We start from the raw sequence: 19,644 nt of genomic DNA on the forward strand, positions 1-19,644 counted from the left end.
GTTTTCTTTGCTGCTTATTCAATGTCAGAATAACTTTTCTCTTTAGTCCCTGTGATGTCTAGATGGTATTTTCAGGGTCTTTTGTACACCAGATATTCTCTTCAAGCCCGCCCAAACAGTCTGCAATCAATCTGCTGCAAACTATTAGTTAGTGTACATAAAAAATATCACAATAATAATACAGAAGTTAAAGGAAGTTAAAATTTTGCAGTCATCAAAAAGAGCCAGTTTAGGCCAAGAAAACCTGGTGGTAATGTGACAAACCTTAGTTCTGCTTAGCCTAGTTAGATAGGGAACCCAAGAATAAAGTTTCTTTATGAATGTAAAAAAAAATCCAATACCAAAGATTTTTTGCAACGACTTTAGGTTTGGGGGAGCAGAGAGGGTTGTTCTCTCATGTTATTTGTTTCTAATTTGGGAAAGGAAAAAGAGATGGAAAGCTATGTTTGTTCTGGAGTGTTACTGGAAAATGTCATAGCCTGGAAATGTGGTTTGATTTTTTTTTTTTTTTAATGAGGATGTTGTTACTATATCCATGCAAAACATTAAAAAAAAAAGGAAAAAAAAAGGAAAAAAAATCCTAGCAATAGATGGAATGGGAAGAAATCTAAGCTTATGTCAAACTTCTTGTAAGGAGTGCTTGACAATCATGGTAGGTTTTTTCTGTGTCTGAGCAGACAGCAATTAAATAGGCTGAAGAAAGAGGATGCTTCTCTTGCATTAATTGTCCAAACAGAAATTGATCTCTGAAAATTCAAGAGACAAATCAGTTACGTAGAGAGATGCCCATGTGGAATAGAAAACCTATTTTGGAGAAGACTAATAGGTGATGGAAAATGATTACTGACGGGTTATTGTCACAATAAAAATGAACTGGTAGTGTCCAAAAAGCAAGGTATGGGTCATGTTTCCCTACGCCTGTGTTTCTATTGGCCTTTTTTGACTGAGAAAATGTTGGCATGAGATTGGATTTAATTGGTATATTACACAAATTGAGCTTAAAGGCAAATATGTCTCGTGTATATCTCTGGCCAAATTTATAATACATTTAGGTTTCTAAAGACCGCTTTAAAAAGAATATGCACCAGCAGGTGGAGCAAATAGATAAAAAAGTTAAATGTTAGAGTTCTACAGCTATATTTATGATCAGCTTTTAAGAAAAGTATAAAAAAATTAGGGAGGTCTTAGGCATTTTTGTAGAGTGTCACATCTCAATGAAAAATGAAAGCACTTTTTATCACTGTATTCTTCATTATATAGAGTCAGACCTACCTCATCCACTCATAGTGGAAGAAGAGAACAACCTGCAGAAGCAGATAACCTGGAATGGGGGAAGTGGAATCATGGAAGAGCAGATCTCACATTTTCAGGAAATGCAACAGGACATCATCCCTTTTAAGGTACTCCAACAACACAAACTTTTTTCTGTTACGATAACATGATAGGGGATCTGTCCTTACCAGTTGGTTAAATTTGAGTTCTAAGTACAGACATTTATAATTGGTAGGTTCTCGTGTAGTATGCCTGCAAGGTAAGACCTAAGGTGGAGCTTGTTTTTCCAGAAATTGACATATTTGCATTTCTTTTATCTCGGGATTTTTTTTGTTTGTAATGCTTATTTCAGAGGTAGCTGGAGGCTCATGTTTTACCAGTAACTTGCTCATGGGCGCCTAACATAAGTTTAATAGATTTTTTTAATTTTATTTGGAATTTACTGGAAGGTGTACTTAATGGCTTTACTTGTCTGTCCATCTTGAATATTAATTGTGGCTATGGTCTTTAATGAGCTCCATATGAATAGCTTGGCAGGACTTAAGTCTGTGCTTTTTCATTATTTCACACTTTATAAGCTTTCAAAATAAAAAGAGCATTTTTGTATGGCTGCTTTATGAGTACCTAAACTGAGGTATACTGTTCTCCACAAACCCTATTTTAGTCTGCAAAGTTTTAAATACTCGTTTAAAAAAGTTTATGAAGATAATATTTACGCAAGCGAACCGTGGCGTAGGAAGGCTGTGTAAGTTCCCAGCCCTTCGTATCCTTGCCTTGCTTTTTTCCAACAGCAAGTGACCTGCTGAGTTAGTTTGAAAACCATCTTTGACACATACCCGAAGTAGGGAGTAACTGAAGCTGTTTGCACGTCATTAAACGTTCACTTCAACAGACTGCGTTTTCCTTTATGGATACGGGGGAAAAACGGTAGTTGGTGTAGCAACGCTCCGCAGGCGTTCCTGAGCTGCGCCTTTCCCCGCGGCGCTGTGTGCAGGGCAGGCACCCCGGCGTCCTTCAACCCGCCGTGCACACAACCCGCTCCGTTACAAGCACCGTACTGCTGCGACCCCGTGGCCCCCGCCCGGCGGCAGCGCTGATACCGGGCACGGCCATTGCCCACCTCGCGTTTCACCGGCGGGGCTGTATGGCAGGCGGGGGGCACGCATGCCTGCGGTGCCTGGCGCTGGAGCTTCCCCCGGGACCTGCGGGGGACCGGCGGGACCGGGCCGCGGCGCGGGAAGCGGACGGGGCCCCGCCCCGCAGGGGCCGCTGGGAGCGGTGGCGGAGCAAGCGGCCGCGGCCGGGCGGGAACTGCAAGTGCCGTGATGCCCCGCGCGGGGCGGGAGCGGGTCCCGTGAGCGCCCGCGCGGGGCCGTACTACAGGTCCCACCGTGCCTCGCGCCGCCCGGTGGCTCCTCTCGGGGAGGCTGGTTCCTATTTAAATCTAGGCAGCGAGGAAAATGGCGGCGAGAGGTTGAGTGTGGGGGAGACAGGGAGAAGGAGACGTAGCCGAGCCTTGGCTCCTTTCCCAGGTGAGTGGGGTTTGGAGGGAGGGAGCAGCGAGTGGAGGGAGGAGAGTTCGCGCTCGTGTTCCCCAGCTTCTGGCGCTGGGGTGGGACTGGGATGGGTGAGGGAGGGCTGCCCCTCGCCGGGAACGGGAGCAGCCTGGGGCTGGCCCTGAGGGGCGGCTCTCTCCTCTCCCGCTCGCCCCCCTCCCCAATATGGATGTGCCTCCCTGAGGGGAGGCGGGCGGGGAGCGCGGGCGGGTTGTGTGTGAGGAGCAATCCCAGGGCTGGGGATGAGGGGATTCCCGGGGCAGCGCGTAAACGCCGTTACCTCTTTCTAACCATTGTAACTTTAGCGCTGAGTGTAGTTAGACGGGGGAGTGTAGTTATTCCTGAGCGGGCGGTGGGCGCCTGGCGTGGAGCTAAGGCTGCCCGTACGCGGGGCGGCGCGGATCTGAGCGGGGCGAGTTCGGGTGGAGGTTCCTCATGGAGCGGCGGGACCGGGGGTCGCTGTGGATTTGCCTTTAGAACCGCCTGAGCCTCAGGCTCCTCAGCCGCGCCGAGGCTGCGCGGGGTGAAATACCTGGGCTGGAATGGCCCCATCTGCCGTTCGGCCGGGTTTATCTGATACTGAGGCGGTTCCAGAGACCTTCATATCTGCATTCTCCTGCTGATCATCCTGTAGCCTCGGTAAGTTTCAGAGGTGACTTCTCTTGTCTCCGGTAACAAGCGATGAGAAATACTGCAAATAAAAGCTTAATTTCCATGCCTTTTACCCATTTTTGCCTCACAGCTGCAATGAAACTGTGCCGTTTGGGGATGGAGACGAGAAATAATTATTTTCTCCTGAGGTCACTAGGAGAGTACCATTGTAGGTGTTACTGGTTCTGGGGTATAAATGGGGTGAATATGGGTGGGGATTTTGTCTGAGGTTGACATAATTCCCAGAGTCCTCTTTGTTTGGTGCTAAAGTTGGTTGGTTGTGGTTTCTGCTCCTCTTAAGCACAGTCAGGTTTCCTTTCAAAAAAGGAGCTTCCCACTTTGTCAGCTCATCCAGTGAGCACAGTTTTAAATCAGTCTCTTCTAATCAGGTAGTACCTCCTTGCTCTTTAACCTATTAAGAAAAAAAAATCTGATTCTGCCTTTAATTCGTTTATCTGAAAGTTGACAGAAAATATTATGTTGGATTCTATCTGGACTAACAAGGAAAAACTGAAGCAGGTCTGGAAGTGTGAGAGACAGTATTGTCTAGCTACGTGGTGTCTATAATACAGTTAAAATGGACACAAAATAAGCTTAAAATTCTGTCATCACTATTTAAAAAAATAAATATTTTCTCATGTAATATTTTGGACTTATAATGAGCTGCTACACATGAGACAAAGATGTGTATGTGCTAAATATATATACGAGATAGCTTCATAATTACAAATAGTGTCGGAGTGAAAGCCCCAGCACAAGAGCTTGGGTTTAGAGGAAACAGACAAAATTGCGGGTTGTGGTTTTGGGCTTTTTTGGTGTGTTTTGTGTGTGTGTGGTGGTTGTTTGTTTGAACTAGACTGCATGATAACGTACAGTAATTGTATATACTCTTAGCAGTTGTTGTAATGGGCTGTTTAACTGACTGTTGTTCAGAATTTCACTCAACTCTGTTAGTACTACTATTTTTTAATTTTTTTATTTTTTAATTAGTACCAGTGGATTTGCTGCTGTGATATGAAGATAGAGGTTGGGAAATAGAGGAAGTGATAGCAGACAGAATAAACCCAGTGTTCAGGCTCGCTTTAAGTACCGTTCCTGATGACAGTGTGCTGTTTCCAGTCAGCTTTTATTTAGCATATGAGTTGTGTGGGGTTTGGGTTTGGTGTTTTGTGTGTTGTTTTTTTGGGTTTTTTTTTTAATTCTTCATTTGAAACCCCTATTCACCTGGGCTTTGAATTTATTAACTTGGAAGTTTGCATTGTCTGCTTATCAATTCTTTGCATAGTATCACTGAGACTAATGTATAGTTGAGACAAAATTCAGAATAGGAAGGAGAAGGAAATCTATTTTACAATAGAACATTATCTTTTGATCATGGGCTTTTTTTCATTAATAATAGAGAAGAAATCACAGTCAAAACCTTCAAGATTAATTTCTATGTTACAGTTGCCTAGAAAAGGGTGTCTTCTTTTTTTTTTTCTTTTTTAAAGAACCCTGAGAATGAAGTGGTGTCTAGGTTATGTTTGTCTGCAAAATCAAGCCATTGGTAGCATGTAAAATGATATTGGACACTACAGTCTGACACTGGAGGTTGCTTCAACTGCATTTAAATGAGCCTCCCTCGAAGAGGTGATCTTGAATGACTGTAGGATACAGGAGATTCTGCATTATATTCATGGAAGGTTTTTGATTTTGAGTGTTCAGAAATATCTTAAATATTCTTCTGACTTGTTTTTATACTAAAAAATGGAGGGGAGGGGAGGAGTAGTGTTCTCTATGCCAAGGACATGAGAGGGTGGTGAAAAATATCTAAACCTGACTGCTGGGGCAGCATGCTTGTGTGCTTTTTTCTCTGACAAGATCTATTGATGTTTCTAAATGTAGTGTATTGGGAAAGAGGCAATTGTGATTGAATTTTACTGATACTGATTTAAATCTGCTATGGATTCTACTTCCACTTGGATTTTTATATGCTGCATTTAAGGGAAGATACATGAAAATTTTTTTACCCCATGTAATGGTAGGTATACTTCAGATGGACCCTATTACTTCAATAATGCTTTTAATTTAATTGATGACTTACAGTTGACAGTTATCAATAAGCTTATTTTCTTTGCAGTGGAAGAGAATTACCTTGCCTCCAAACACAATTGCATGAGGGATTTTTAGTATTTTGTGTGCAGTGTGTGGAATTATTGTTGGTGAGGTTTTATGCTTTTAGATGTAGATGCACATTTTTCTTTTATGTTGTCTAGAGCTGGCTGCATTTCTGACACTGTACAGAGGTAAGAAAAAGGCACTTGCTTAAGACAGCATGCTATTTAAATGACAGGGAGAAGAGGGCAAGGGGGCCTCCATTGGTTTTACTGCTCATTTTCCTTAGGCTCTAGAAAGTCAGGCTTGTTACTGCTGCTGCTGAGCTTAGGATATGGTGTAAGTCTCATACTGCTAAGGTTGTGACTGCTTTTGCAATATACTTGAAGAGTCAGCTCTACAGGTATCTAACTACGGTTAAGTGTTCCCTGACTTTGTGTGGTTTGTGTGTGGGAGTTGTTGGTGTTTTTTGCTTTGATTTCATTTTGGTCACGTTCCCACCTCCACAGCCCCACCCCTGACTTTGTCACCTTTACTGTTAAATGTGAGTATGTTAGGTCAGGTGTAGTCAAACTGTTTGTCTAACTTTCTTTGTTAGGTTATGCATCATTGCCCTATTGGAAATTTTAAAGGCTTTCTTACTATTGTTGAGTTCTTTTTTGAAGATTACTAACATAACTTGAAGTCTAAAACCATAACAACTGCATTTCATGGATGAGATTGTTCTAGAAATCTTAAAACACTGTAAAAATTACGCAGAACATGTTGAAATTGTTAGGTCAGGGCAAGCAATCATCGAAGTTGTTACACATATGGCTGAACTGCATAGCAGTTTTGCCCTGATTTATCAGGTGCACCTGAAAATGGGAGAGGAGGGAGAAGAGGAAGGCTGCAGAACAATAAAACTGTTATACTGCTAGCCATAATAACTAGCACCTGAATTAGCCTTGGTTGAGTATGACGCTTTGTCACAAAGCCTGAACCCTTCGCTGTTTCCACATTTCTGTGCATGTCAAAATGTGTCAGAGCCATGGAATGAGATAATCTAATATCACAGGCATACCCAGAAGGCCTTTTAGAGGCACGTTTTCAAGGTGGGTTTATCTATGTAGTTGCATGGAATATTCTGTATGTGACTTCTGAAAAAAAAAAATGTTTTCCCCCTTCTTCTGTTCTCTGCTGTATGTGAGAAAATCAGTTGTCTGGTTTTTCAAAGGCAACAGCAAAACAGGTTGCGTGGCTGAAAGTATTATCAATATGTTTCTTTTGGGTAGTTGAGTTGTAGCCTAACACATATCTTTCCCCACCCCCCCCCTCCCTTGGCAGGTAGGAGGGGGACTGAGTAGGATAGGGCAGAAAGAAAAAGCAGAAGTACCTTTTATCTCCCTAGTCTCAGAGACTGTGAGGCTATTTAATGTATCGATGAAACTTGCTCTTTGGGATTTGCTTTGTTTGCCTAACACCTTCACAGGGCTACACGCGTGCTTTTTCTTGTGAACTTTTAGGTGAGGTGAAATAGAACGAGATACCTTGTCTTCTGTGATTCCAGTAGATTTCTCTCAGCAAACACAAATGGTAAAAATTAAATTTTCCAGAGTATTTATGATTAGGCCATACAAACATGGTTTTGAATGACACTACAAGTATCAAAGATTGTGTGGACTGTTACCTTCAACAAATACAATTCTTAAATTGTTTCTAATGGAAATTCTAATATCTTCGTTAACCTGGGTTTTACCCTAGTTAGAAATACATGCAGAAGAGCAGTTAGTGAATGTGGGAAAGGGAAGAAAAAATTATTCTTAGGAAAACTACCCAGACTAGGGAAAAACAAGCCAAAATCTGTTGTCTAAAGAGTATTTGCCAGTTGTCTTTGCTGAAGAAAACAACTTCCAGATTAGGTATTTCTGCCTGCCACTTTCCCAGCATAGAATAAAGCAGATCAGCATGTGTGTTCAAAACAATTGTCAAAGGCTTGCTTGAAAGCTTACCCAGTTCACTTAAGCATTCCTTTACAATGCCAGTGTTTGTCTGGGTCATGAGTGCAACAGAACTGATGCAGTACCTTTTTTTTTTCCCCCTAAGGCAACTGTAGCAAAACTGTTAATTCATATGTTGCACTCCTTCCAAGTGTCCTAGATCACCCATTTATCTTTGTAGTTGATCACAAGCTAGACAAGACTTCAGTGTCACCATGCTGTGTCTAGGGAAGCATCTCTCTTCCTGTTACTGAACCAAGTCAGGTATAGTTGTGATGATATCCTGTGATGCTGTATTAAATAAATCTTTTCTTGGAGGTAAGAGGAGATCATGTATATGACTGTCGATGTGCTAAATGTATTTCCTTCTTTACCCTCATTAACAGGTGATTTTGAACTTTAAAGGAAAAATAACTCTTTATTCCAGATCATATAGTATGCTTTTATAAACAATTTTAGTAGTGTCTAATGGTTGTTATCTTTACCTAATGAAGAGGGAGGATAAGAGCTTTAAGACAAAGGATCTGTCATAATGCTTAATGGGAAACTTCTTAGCAGCTTTTTTTCACAATGAAACCATTATGTTAAATATACTGACTGTATCATAACTTTAACTCAGTGGTTTCAGGTAATGCATTAAAATACAAGCTGTGCTGTCCCTTCTAGGCTTTCACAATATTAAGTCATGAGATATCAAGCCCCTGAGGGAGGAGTTGGTGGAGATATAAAATACAACTCCCACCCCCCAATTCTTGCGGGTTAATCCCCCACCCCCCAGTTCTCAATTCTTTTAAAACCAAAATGGAGGTTTCAAACTCTTTGTTTTTCTAGAAGCCTGAACTTTCATAACTGTTGTGACAAACTTGAGAATTTGTGTTTGTGTTGTGTTTTTTTTTTTTTTTTTTTAAAAAGCTATAACTCGTTGATAATGTTCCCAGTCTACCAGATGGTGTAATATTGAAATCTGTTAGTAATGGGTTGCATGGTAAAATCAAGCACGCTGCTGCTTATCCCATGTTTTTCTGAACTGCAAAAAGTGAATAGGTAAATATACTTGTTCTGCAAGGACAACGCAAATCTGGCTTACAGGCATCAGCCACTGCAAAACTACTGTTGTAGTTTTTATGCACTGTTTTGGACTCATCTTTTCATTAAAGACATAACAAGAACATAAACTTAGGAAGAAATTTGAAAAATAGTTGAAGTATTTCTGATGTTTCACTGTGCCAAAGAATGACGAAGGAATGGAAGCTTACACTAGTGATGTATGGGGTTTGTTTTTTTTTTTTTCTGGAAAGCCTCTGAATTTTTGTTTTTCTAAGACTTAGGCAGGTCTGTTACTGCTCTTAGGTCTAGCTAGAGCACAAGGTATGAAGTGGTGTAGCATAAGACTAAGCAGCTATTTCTATCTTATATAAGCAAATGAGTAGTAAGCTCTAAGGGTGCTATTTTACTATTTACTTTCTGTGTAAATGAGTGAAATGTAACTTTAAAAATCTTGTGAGGAAAATATCTCTGGTATATAGATGAGCTCCTTTCTTGAGTTGCATAAGCAGTAGTTCACTTTTTTCTTTTAGACTGCTTATTGTTCTTCTTAAAAGATTTTTATCGCTGTAGGTCTAGAAAGGAACCTTTCTAGACTGCATGGGTTTAATGTTTTTTTGTTAGTTCCCATTGCCAAATATTGATCAGCTGAGTCATTTACGTATAGATAATGGTGTGAAGTCAAATCCAGCTTCCAGTGTTGATTCAACGTGAAAAGTTTGGTTATAAAATTACTTATGAACAGATTTGCTTGAAGTATATCAATCAGCTTCTGGTTAACTCTTATATGAATGATCCTGGAAATCATAAATGTCTTTCAGATGCTTTCTTAGTTAGCATGAATGTGAGGAAATTATTCTTCTGGGAAGTCTCTAATAAAATGCAGTTAGAACTTCTTATCCATGCACACTTACGAAAATATAACAATTTGGTGGTGTTGCTGTACGTACTGTATTTTCTTTATGGTTACCTTACATCTAATAACAGAATGCCCTGCCTCACTGAAACATCCTGAAGTGATAGAACAGGTAATGGAGCAGGGAGTTTGTTGCTCTATCTGTTAATGCAAGGGTTAAGCAGAAGGCAGAAGTAAGCAATTTACTTAAAAATAATAATAATAAAAAAGTGAGATGCACCTTCTTTACTCCAGTACTGTGAAGTAACTTTTTATTGTTCAGAAGTCAATTAAAGGGCAGTTTTGAGTCCTTCAGACTGGTGCAGAACAAAAACCTATAGCAAAGATAGCATTCCCCTGTTTCTACCTTGTGCGCTCAAATAGACATTCTGACACCTTGCTGATTGCCCTATGGAGTGTATTAATGTCTTAATGTTGTTGATTTTTATTAAACGCCTCAGCTGTGTTTTCATCCCGTTCTCTGGAGGCTAGTGAGTCCCAGGAAAAGGGAAACATCTGTGCTCAGTGCTGTTTGCTACTATGTGTGTGAGTGGGTAGCAGTTAATGTAGTCTACTTGGATAAACTTTTTCTAAAACTTCTTAGGCAACTGTTGAGAGTGTACACATACAGGTGCATGTGCACACACACAGAGTCAGTATGTAAAAGTGCTGTATTGTTTCTTGGAAGTTTATGGAAGTAGTAGTAAAAGTTCAAAAAGTAATTTGTTCCTCTTAGTCACAACTATGACTTCAAAATGGTTATTCATTCTTAGCAGCTTACATGTTAAGGAGATGATTTAAAACAGAAATTTGCAATTACTTGTTTGCCAGTGACTTGGAATAGACTTTTCAGACCTCTTCCCCTACATTAACGATATTTTTTCCCTCCTTAAAGGCTGGGTTAAAGAGTTAGGTGGAAGTAGGGAATTACAGCTTATGTTGCATAGCATTGTCTTTTGTTCGTCTCTGCACAGCTGCCTGCCAGCAGGTCAGCCCCTAGGCTGTACCTGTGTGTGGGGTTATTCCTCCCTAGGTGCAGGACCCTACGCTTGCCTTTGTTGAACTTCATTAGGTTCCTCTCCCTCCCAAACTTTCTGGCCTGTCCAGGTCTCACTGAATGGCAGTGCAGCCATCTGGTGTATCAGCCACTCCTCCCAGTTCTGCACCATCAGCAAACTTGCTGAGGGTATGCTTTGTCCCTTCATTCAGGTCATTGATGAATAAGTCTTAGTCTGCTGTACTTCTCATTTAAGCATAATTTTGTGGTAGCCTTTTAAACAAGAAAATGTAAAAGAACACATGGATTCAAGACACTTTAAAAGTATGTTTCTTGGTTGCGTACCACTTTGATGTCATGTGCTGGCACGTGCATTGGTTTTGCTTGGTAAGTAACTTACGTTTCCTTATTTGAAAGTTTCATTTTCCCATTAAAATCTCTGAATGGGAAATAACATTTTTAGGCAGTAATTGATAGAATCCCTTCTTAGTCAGTAAAGTATTTATCTAGTCATACATAGCTCTCAAGGCAACCAAAGCAAGAGTACTTAATCTGCAGATTGTTCTCTTGATTAAAATGGAACAAAACCAGCACCTCTGTTAACCTAGAATGTCCATTTGATCCCCCCTTAAAAGGAAAGCAGTTATTTTGATCAGTGCACAGAAAACTGAGGAAAGAAAGTGTCTGTGCTGTCTGGAGTAGCTTTTGAAGACTCCTGTATTACACCTGTGGGTCTTCTGTTGAACCCCCTAATATTTTGGTGATGCATGTTCATAGCTCATAAACAAGACATGTAGAGGTGAGGTGTAGAACTGGTGCTAGCAAACTTGCCAGACTTCTATTTGCTGTGCTAGAGATCATAAGAAGGTAGCAGGGATGATAAGTGGGATCCAGTGAGAGGTAAAATGAGCGGAGATTTGAGGAAATTCAAGGAGAGCCATCTCTTGATAGGGGCAGAATAGCTTGCATTGTCATCCAGTTTATTTTTTTGTTCAAATGTACAGCTACACGGTTGCTTCATCTTCTCTTACCCATCTGTTTGTGGCTGGACCTCAGATGACCTCTGTCAAGAGATGAATATGTAGTATGATAATATTTCAGATGGGCCAAGCAATGTTTTTGGTATATGAGCAATGTTTTTTTTCCTTCCACATCGTAGTAGTGCTTTATAATGATGGAATTTTGCTTAAACTAAAGATTCTGTCTGGGCAGAACTGTAAGGTAGTTTGAGCTGTACATTTGAGTAAGCTTTTTAAAAATCTTTTCAACCAGTGGAAATTTCCAAGCTTCACAAAAACAAAACAAAAAAACCAACCCCCCCAAAAAAAAGATTTTAAGTTCTGGTCTAGTAACAGCTTTGCAAGAAGAGAAAAATATGAAAAGGAACCGCAGACATTCTGGATGTCAGCCTGCGAAATTTTCCACTATTTCCTTTAATAACATGCAGGCATGCTTATATTGCTGGAATTTCAGTTAGAAGTCTCATTCTGACAGAAACTTCAAGCTACTTGATGAGCAAATGCTCCCTGAAAATGAATTGTCAAGAAAAAAAGTTCTTACTTGCAAGAACGGCCATAAACCACTCCCATGCTGGTTACCAACTACCGATCATATTAATCTTGCCTTCACTTTCTTGGTTTACAGTTTAACTGTTACTATTACTAGATGATTACTGCCAGGTGATGGTCTGTCTCTTTTTGCTTCAGATATTAATTCTAGACTAACATTTCCAATAAGGACTGTATGTTGCTAGAAGTCTTAATTGTCATATCTTTGATATACTAAAGGAAGAAAGACATTAGGAAACATATCCTGTTCTAATCATATTCATTTTTAAAGTAGTTAACTTTAAAACCTATTTAATGGTTATTTATAAAATTATTGTAGCTTCAGCTACATTGGTGAAAATCAAACTGAAGTGATCTGCAGGTTCAGCCTCATTTGTCTACCTGGAAGCTCTTTTCTGTTTAAGAAGTTCTTGTTTACCAAATGGCTCCCTGACCTTTCTCCAAGATCTAGAGGACTCTACTTTGAATGTGCCTTGTCTTTCTGTCACTACAGATATTCATTGTTGACTTATGCTCTTTTGGATGAGGGCCTAAAGAATCCTTTATATAATGGGTTGAGGGTTTTTTTTTTTTTTTACTTAAATGCTGGGGTGGGAGCTAAGGTGGTATATTGTGCAAAAAGCAAGCAACATCTCAACAGACTGATTTCTTTCCAGTACTAATTGAAAATATAAATCCAGAGCACTTTAAATGCATTTCTGTGGAATACTCTTTCCAAGGCAGCGTGGTACACATTTGCATGTCTCAGGCCAAGTCAGGGCTATTGTGCATCCTTCCTGTTACCTCTCCTCCCCTCGCTCTGGGACTGAGCCCCTTGCAGTCAGCAAACAGTTTTAACTCAAAATTGTCCATTCCCTCCTTCCTGCCAACAAAAAATCCTGAACCCCAAAACCAAACAAAACCACCCAGGCAATGTCTGGCTGTCAGTTCACTCCTAGTTGCACAAACACCAGTACTAGTGCAAGGGAATGGGTCGGGTGGGACTAGAGCAGCTCTATCAAAACATAAACTGGATGGAGTTGCTGTAAAACATTGTTTTCAGAAACAAATGTATTATAGTAGAGAGATTCAGGTACTACCTGGGTGTTGGAGAAATTCAGCACCCTTTGTCTACCCTGGGGTTGTAACTAGAAAGAGCTGGTGGAGTTAGTAATTATGTATTATTACTGGTAGTTCCTTACCTATTGTATCTGCACTGGACAACTAATTTCACTTAAGTCAATAGGGATTAAGTAGGTATATTGAGTGCTGTTCTGAAAACTGATGTTGAGAAACCTGCAAATATTTAATGTGTATTTGTTACTACTGTAGTGCATGTACATATTGCTAAGCAAAATAACTTGCTGAAAGGGGTAACTACTGCAATAATTCTATTTTGGGGTAGAATTAATCTATCAAATGGATAACATCTGTAGAGACTCAGAAGATCAGTACCCCCAAGCTGTTGGGTCAAGGGTTGAAAGATTTTTAACAGGACTGTAGGATTAGACTTAACCTCTTAACATAACCTGCACAGCTAGGACAAAATAAACAATTACATGCAAAGCTGAAGACAAATTATTGTACTCTGATGAAAGTATGTTTACTATAGGAATCTATTGCTAAATAGAAACATACTCAATGTTTATATGAACACTTGTTCAAAAGGAATCTGTCAATGCCTTTATACAGATTGATAGGACATAGGTCAATTTAGAATATAGCCATCTTACCTGCAACTTCACAGAAGTGATGGAAGTGGGAAGGGTGGCACATAGCAGTAATCGACAGGATCATCAGTCTCAATACTTTTTTGAGCCAAGGTGGCAGTCTTTCCAGACCTCCAGAAGCAACACAGCTGAACCCTTTTGGTTGGTAATTGTACTATGACACATGATTGCCAAAATACTTTTATTGTTTTTTGGATTTAGGGCCCTGTTGAATGTCTGCTTAGTATTATCTGGGAACTTTTTTTTCTGTTTTCTATCTTTAGGTTGCAGTTATGGATGCAGGGGCTCCTCAGCCAGGTTTCAGGACAGGTACTTGACTGACTGAATTAACTTGGACCAGATTCTTTACATTGGAGTGTCCAAAAGCCTTTTTTAAAGTATATGACTGTACTTGTAACTGGAATTAACTCTTAGCTGACACACAGGTTCCACTGGTATGGAGGTTCAGCAAATATTTTCCCTTAGGATAAGGGCAAACCCATGAAGTGAGCGGACTTGATCAGAGGCAAAGCAATCCTAACTCTTGTTTCAGATTAGAATACAGCAATGTTTTAGCTATAATACAATCTCTTGAACATCAACAAACTATGAAACTTATATGATGGGCCTTTTCTGATGGTTTAAGAAAAAGATGGGTCATGGAGCTGCAGTTTAATTGTAAAGTAAACTTCCTAATGTCTGACTGTTAGGTTATAATTAACTGTTCATTAGTCCATTGTCTTTAAACAGAAATGGTTCTACTGAGCATTTCTGTTACCTAGAATTGAAGAGGGCTAGTTATTTCATTTTTACTGATATTTCTGTAATGATTCACCTTTTTCTTCCTCTTTCAGAGCTCACAAGAACTAGCAGCATCCTATGTACAGAAAAAAAACCTTAGGTTTTTTTTTTCACTATTCCTTAGGGTCAAGTTGGTTTGAAAGTTTATTCAAGGTGATGAGGTTGCACAGGTGAGACTGAATATCCTGGCATGCAAAAATAATCCATTGTGGTTGCATTTTGCATTGTTTGATGCAGCAGGGCTCCATAAAGTTTATTTGTATTGGAGGATCTGAGAAAAGACAACAAGCTTCCTTAGTTGTGTGCTTTTGCAAGGTTTTCTTCAGTGGACTCATTTCCTGGACCAAAGACTGCTCTCTGGATTAACACACTGAGTAGCTTTAACTTTCAGTAGTGCATTATTTTAGGGTACCTTATTTAACTCTAGCATGATGTGGGCTTGTATAGCCTTAGTTGCTTCTATTCATACAGAGTATTCAGTGTCTACCACAGCACAAGGGGTTTTTGAAATAATTCTAAAAAAAAAATAATCTAGTAACTTCCACCTTAAATATTGAGACACTAATACAGGGTAGATGTACTTATTATGGATCTGTTGCACCAGATTGGTGGTGTCAGCTGAGGATGTACCACATTTGTGGTGGTGTTACTATGGCAACTGCTTTCTAAGAGCTGTCTCAAGGTCACTCATCAGTTGTAGCCTGGAGTGCTTGCTGCTTAAGCAAAATACCTACACCAAACAATTCAGGAAATGATCACTCTGCTTTGAGAAAGCAACAATAGGGATGCAAAGCAGTATTTTATTTTTGGGTTGAGGGAAAGGAGATTCTCTTTAATTACTCTGTATATTCATTGGTTGGATATTTGAAGGCTCTTAGAAACATTGAGGGGCAGATTTTAGTTGAAATGTAAATAGTACATAATCTAATATTAATTATGTGAAGATTGTCTTATTTAAAAAGCAAATCAAAACAACAACAAAAAACATAGAACCTGTAGAAGCTGAAGAACTTGAAATTAGTGACCAAGCCTGAAGTTTACGGGGCAAAAATGACTGCCTATGCCAGTGAAAACTTAAGATGAGATAGTGAAAACTTATGCTGAGTTGAGAATTTAGTTTCTTATACTTATGGGCTTCTTTTATGAAACATCCAGATGCATTCCCACACCTAAATCTTTGTGGATGTAGTTAGAGAATGTCAAATACACCAAGCAGCATTTTCAGTCTAATGCACAGTGATTCAGAGATAAGGCTAGAGAAGGGGTTTGTTCATGAAGTGGATCTTTGTGTTTGAGGTTACAAGAGATTCTTTTATATTACATGCATAAAGTTGAATCCACTAGACTAAAACTTGATTAGAATGACAAAGTGCTATTTCCTTAGTTTGGATAGTTACCTGACTAGTTTTATGTGGCTTTTTGGTTGGTTTTCCTTTTTGGATTTAATGTTGCTTCTCTTCTTTCCTCTTGCCTCATTTCGTGGACTAAAATAGTGGTACAGGAGCAACAGAAGCAGCCATTAGATTCAGCAGTTGATATTATGGCTGACTACATCTCAAACCTCTTTCAAAAAGTGGTAAGCTTTTGTTTTGAAAACATAACTTATTCAGACAGCAATTTAACTCCTCCTTTTGCTTTTTAGGCTGAGCAGACCAAATTCTTCTAGCTTCCTCTCAAAAACATTTATTAGCTGGTCTCCCCCATGCACCTGTTGTTTTTTAACTTCTGGTTAGTTTGTAGGTTTGGGGAATGTTGTTATTTCCCAACTGTACTTTTTTTGTCTCATACTAAGAAATACTTAACGAGTTGTCTCGAGAATAATTTCTGTTAACATCTCTGGAGTTGTGGGCCAGGAATTGCTTCCTATAGTGTGATGTAGATTTGGTGCCATTCTCTAGAACTGCATTTGGAGATGTCTATTTTTAAATAAACGTAACCAAGACTTAAGTCTTGTCTTCAAGACCTTTGAGAGGTGGGATTGGTTGGAATTTTTATACAAGTGGGTTCCGTGGACAACTACTGTTGAACCTAAGGAGCTCCATCCTTGGAGTACTACTAGTCTAGTACCACACAGAAATGATGGGTGAGCTGGTACTTCTATTTCTAGATGAACAGGATATACATATATTTGAGGGAATGAAAACATGAGAGCTAAGGATATCAGGTTAGTAGTAATCCAGTCTCCTTCTACCGTAAGTAAAACAAGCCTAGACTGTAGCGAGAGGGTAGAAAAAATACATGCATTCGAACTGTGGATAGAAGGGAGTTAAGAAAAACCTCTGCCTTAATTAAGGTTGCTCTTTAAGAGGCATACATGTTAAGTGTCTGTATCTTTTTCACCAAAGTAAGCAGACTGTTCAAATTTTAACACAGGCTAGTATTTTCATGTTGTAATTTATCCATTGCTATAGTGTGAGGCCATAGCAAAAGAACAGTTTCCATCTGTGCCACAGAACAGAGGTTTCGAGGGCATTTCCACAGGATATGAAGTAGTGGCATATACAAGCACTTCCTTGTGTACAAAATGAACAGTCTTACACAGGCAACTAAGAAATTGTACATGGGGAAGCATTTACTAAGAGGTAATTTGAGCCACAGGGCTAGTATCTGCATTGCTAATTAATAGGCACATGCTTGCAGTCTGAGGTACAGCCTTATCACCCCAAAGCTGTCAGTGCAATCCCCTAGCTGTACCATGACGGGATGGCTATCTTGTTGCACTGGTCTGCGAGCCTGTGCTGAGCTCCGGGGTAAATTTATCCAGATTGTAAAATAAATTCTTGCTGAATGCAACACCTTGGCTGCGCTGCTGGTAAAAGGTAGCTTCAAAGCTACCTAAGTCATATTCATGAAAATGACATTAAAAGAAATCATTGTAGAGTGGATATATCATTATTATCCACCTATGAGAGAAATATTTGTATTTGACTTTATGTGCGCTCGAGGATTTTCCAAAAGTAAACAGGCTGGACTTGTGGGTCAGCCTTATACTCTAAAATACCATGAAAAACATGGGTGTATCATTCCTATTTAAGAACTGTCCAAGAGTTCATGAGAGAAACAGTCTGATCTTCCATAGCTGTTACAGATTTCTTGTGGACACAGCTAATTGATACCTTTTAACAAAACCAGGTGAGTTAAGATCCTAGACAGTGGCAATGTTTTATTCCAAATATATGTACTGGTTATAGCCAAAATAGATTAAAGTTTAGCTATGCTAATTGTCTCAGCCACTTCAAAAGTTTTTCTTTGCAGTAACAAGGCTGCTTCAACTTTCTAATGTAATATTTTGAACAAAAGGTTGGATGCTTTCCTATAGTCATACTCACTCTCCTGAAAATTTCTTCTGTTATGGAGCTTTGCTATTTAGTAATTAGTAATTTTAGTCCAATCCAGTCTCAACTTGTTTTTTCTGGAATAATAAAAAACTTGCAAATCTTCCAGGCTTTTCTTTCTCCCCAAATAAAGTTAGCAAGGCACTTCACCACAGATTGATTCATTTAGAAAAGATTTTAATGTACTGTTATTGTTAAAAACAACAAAAAACCCACCCTGCCAACAAAAAAAACTCTGCATGAAATGGAATGTTTCTCTTCTAGAGTTACACTGGCTCCACAGCATCAACAGTGGAAAAAAAAAAAGTAACTAACAGCCCTGGAGAGACTTTGAGCTATATCAGTTGAAACAAGGACACAGCTAGGGCTATTGGTTAGTCTAAAACAAAAACAAAACCCCACCCACAAAACACCACAAAAGAATACAGCTGAAAAGTGGCTTGTTCTAACTTGCCTAGTATATTAAGGTAGCATTTTTACCACGTTCGTGCTAAATTAAAGGCTTCACTTCTGAACTGTAGATTTCTGAAACTGCTCTGACTTTTTGCTGTATAGTTGCACAGGATGTCCTCATGTATTTCAGTATTACTTTCAAGAACCATGAGGAGGCATGGAGCACAATGAGTTCTTAACACAAGATTGGCCATCATCAGTTAGTTTATAGCTGGAGGAATTTGCACTGAGATTTGTTACATAAGACAATGTTCTAAGTGTGTTTTGCAGAACAGATGAAGCAGCTTTAATATTAAAACTTTAACTCTTATGACAGGATATACCAAGTAGGCTCAGCCAAAACAGCCTGTTTTCCAGAAAAAATTACCACAGGCACTTTTTTTGAAGCATCTGGAACAAGCCGAAGTTGTAAAGCTCTTTACCCACATTTCTAATCAAATCAAATTTATTTGTTGGCAGCTATCTTAGCAGTTGTTTTCTCATTCTAAGTGCAAGAATTTCTTGAGTGTGACATTATCTGGAATCTGTATCACTCCATGCACTCAGTGCTTGCAGTCCTAGATAGTATCTCTGCTAAAAGGCTAGAGAAACAGAGGGACAAAGCACAGATCAAGAGTGAGATAAAACAAAGAATACTTAAATTTTGTAATAATTTTAGATAAGCAGGAAATACAGCTTCTAGAATTAAGGTTTTTTGGTTGTTTTCTATTTGGGATGATTTGTTTATCTTGATATTGCTGCCATATATCCAGATGTGACTGAACTGTCTCCAGGCAAAGTTTACCACAACACACTTCTATTGCTGTAGCTACAAAGATTACTGTCATCTTGGAAATGTTAAATTCCATATTAGTTACAATTTACCACGACAGAGCAGAAGCTACTGATGTCAGAATTGGCAGAAGTTAGTTTAATGCTCTCAGAGAAAGTTAAGTTCTTGCTTAAGTGCTGTAAAATAACATGGAGATGGCCACTAATTCACTGTTTTGCTAGCAGTCATCTGAAAGATTGCAGTATCTGCCATGTGCATATAAATGTGTCATGGTCTCTGCTAGTGCTAACACTATCTCTAGGAAAAATGGGTTGTTCTTACACCCTAGACTTCTTGAAAGAGTTCTGGCCTCCAAACAAGGCTTATCTATCATGTGATATGGGTGCTTATGCATACAGGAGTGCTCAAAACCCGTTTGTTATTACCTAAAAGACAAGCAGATGCTTATGCCTGTTCCCCGTTTGTTAGCATCCTCCAAATGCAGAAGCACTGGGATTGTTTTCAAAGGCATTATCTTTCTTTCAGTTCACTGTTATGTA

General features: G+C 39.4%; 1 protein-coding gene across 4 annotated transcripts in view; it reads left to right on the forward strand.

Moving 5' to 3' along the window:
- Positions 1–2,651: 2,651 nt before the first annotated feature.
- NCOA3 (nuclear receptor coactivator 3) overlaps positions 2,652–19,644 on the forward strand; it is an 81,884-nt gene continuing 64,891 nt past the window's right edge. For all 4 annotated transcript variants that reach the window (XM_014279829.3, XM_014279830.3, XM_027805200.2 and 1 more), the window contains exon 1: positions 2,652–2,804. The gene's annotated coding sequence lies outside the window, so the exon portion shown is untranslated. The remainder of the gene's footprint in view (positions 2,805–19,644) is intronic.

Source organism: Falco cherrug, chromosome 10 (assembly GCF_023634085.1).
Source record: "Falco cherrug isolate bFalChe1 chromosome 10, bFalChe1.pri, whole genome shotgun sequence".
Classification (NCBI taxonomy): Eukaryota; Metazoa; Chordata; class Aves; order Falconiformes; family Falconidae; genus Falco; species Falco cherrug.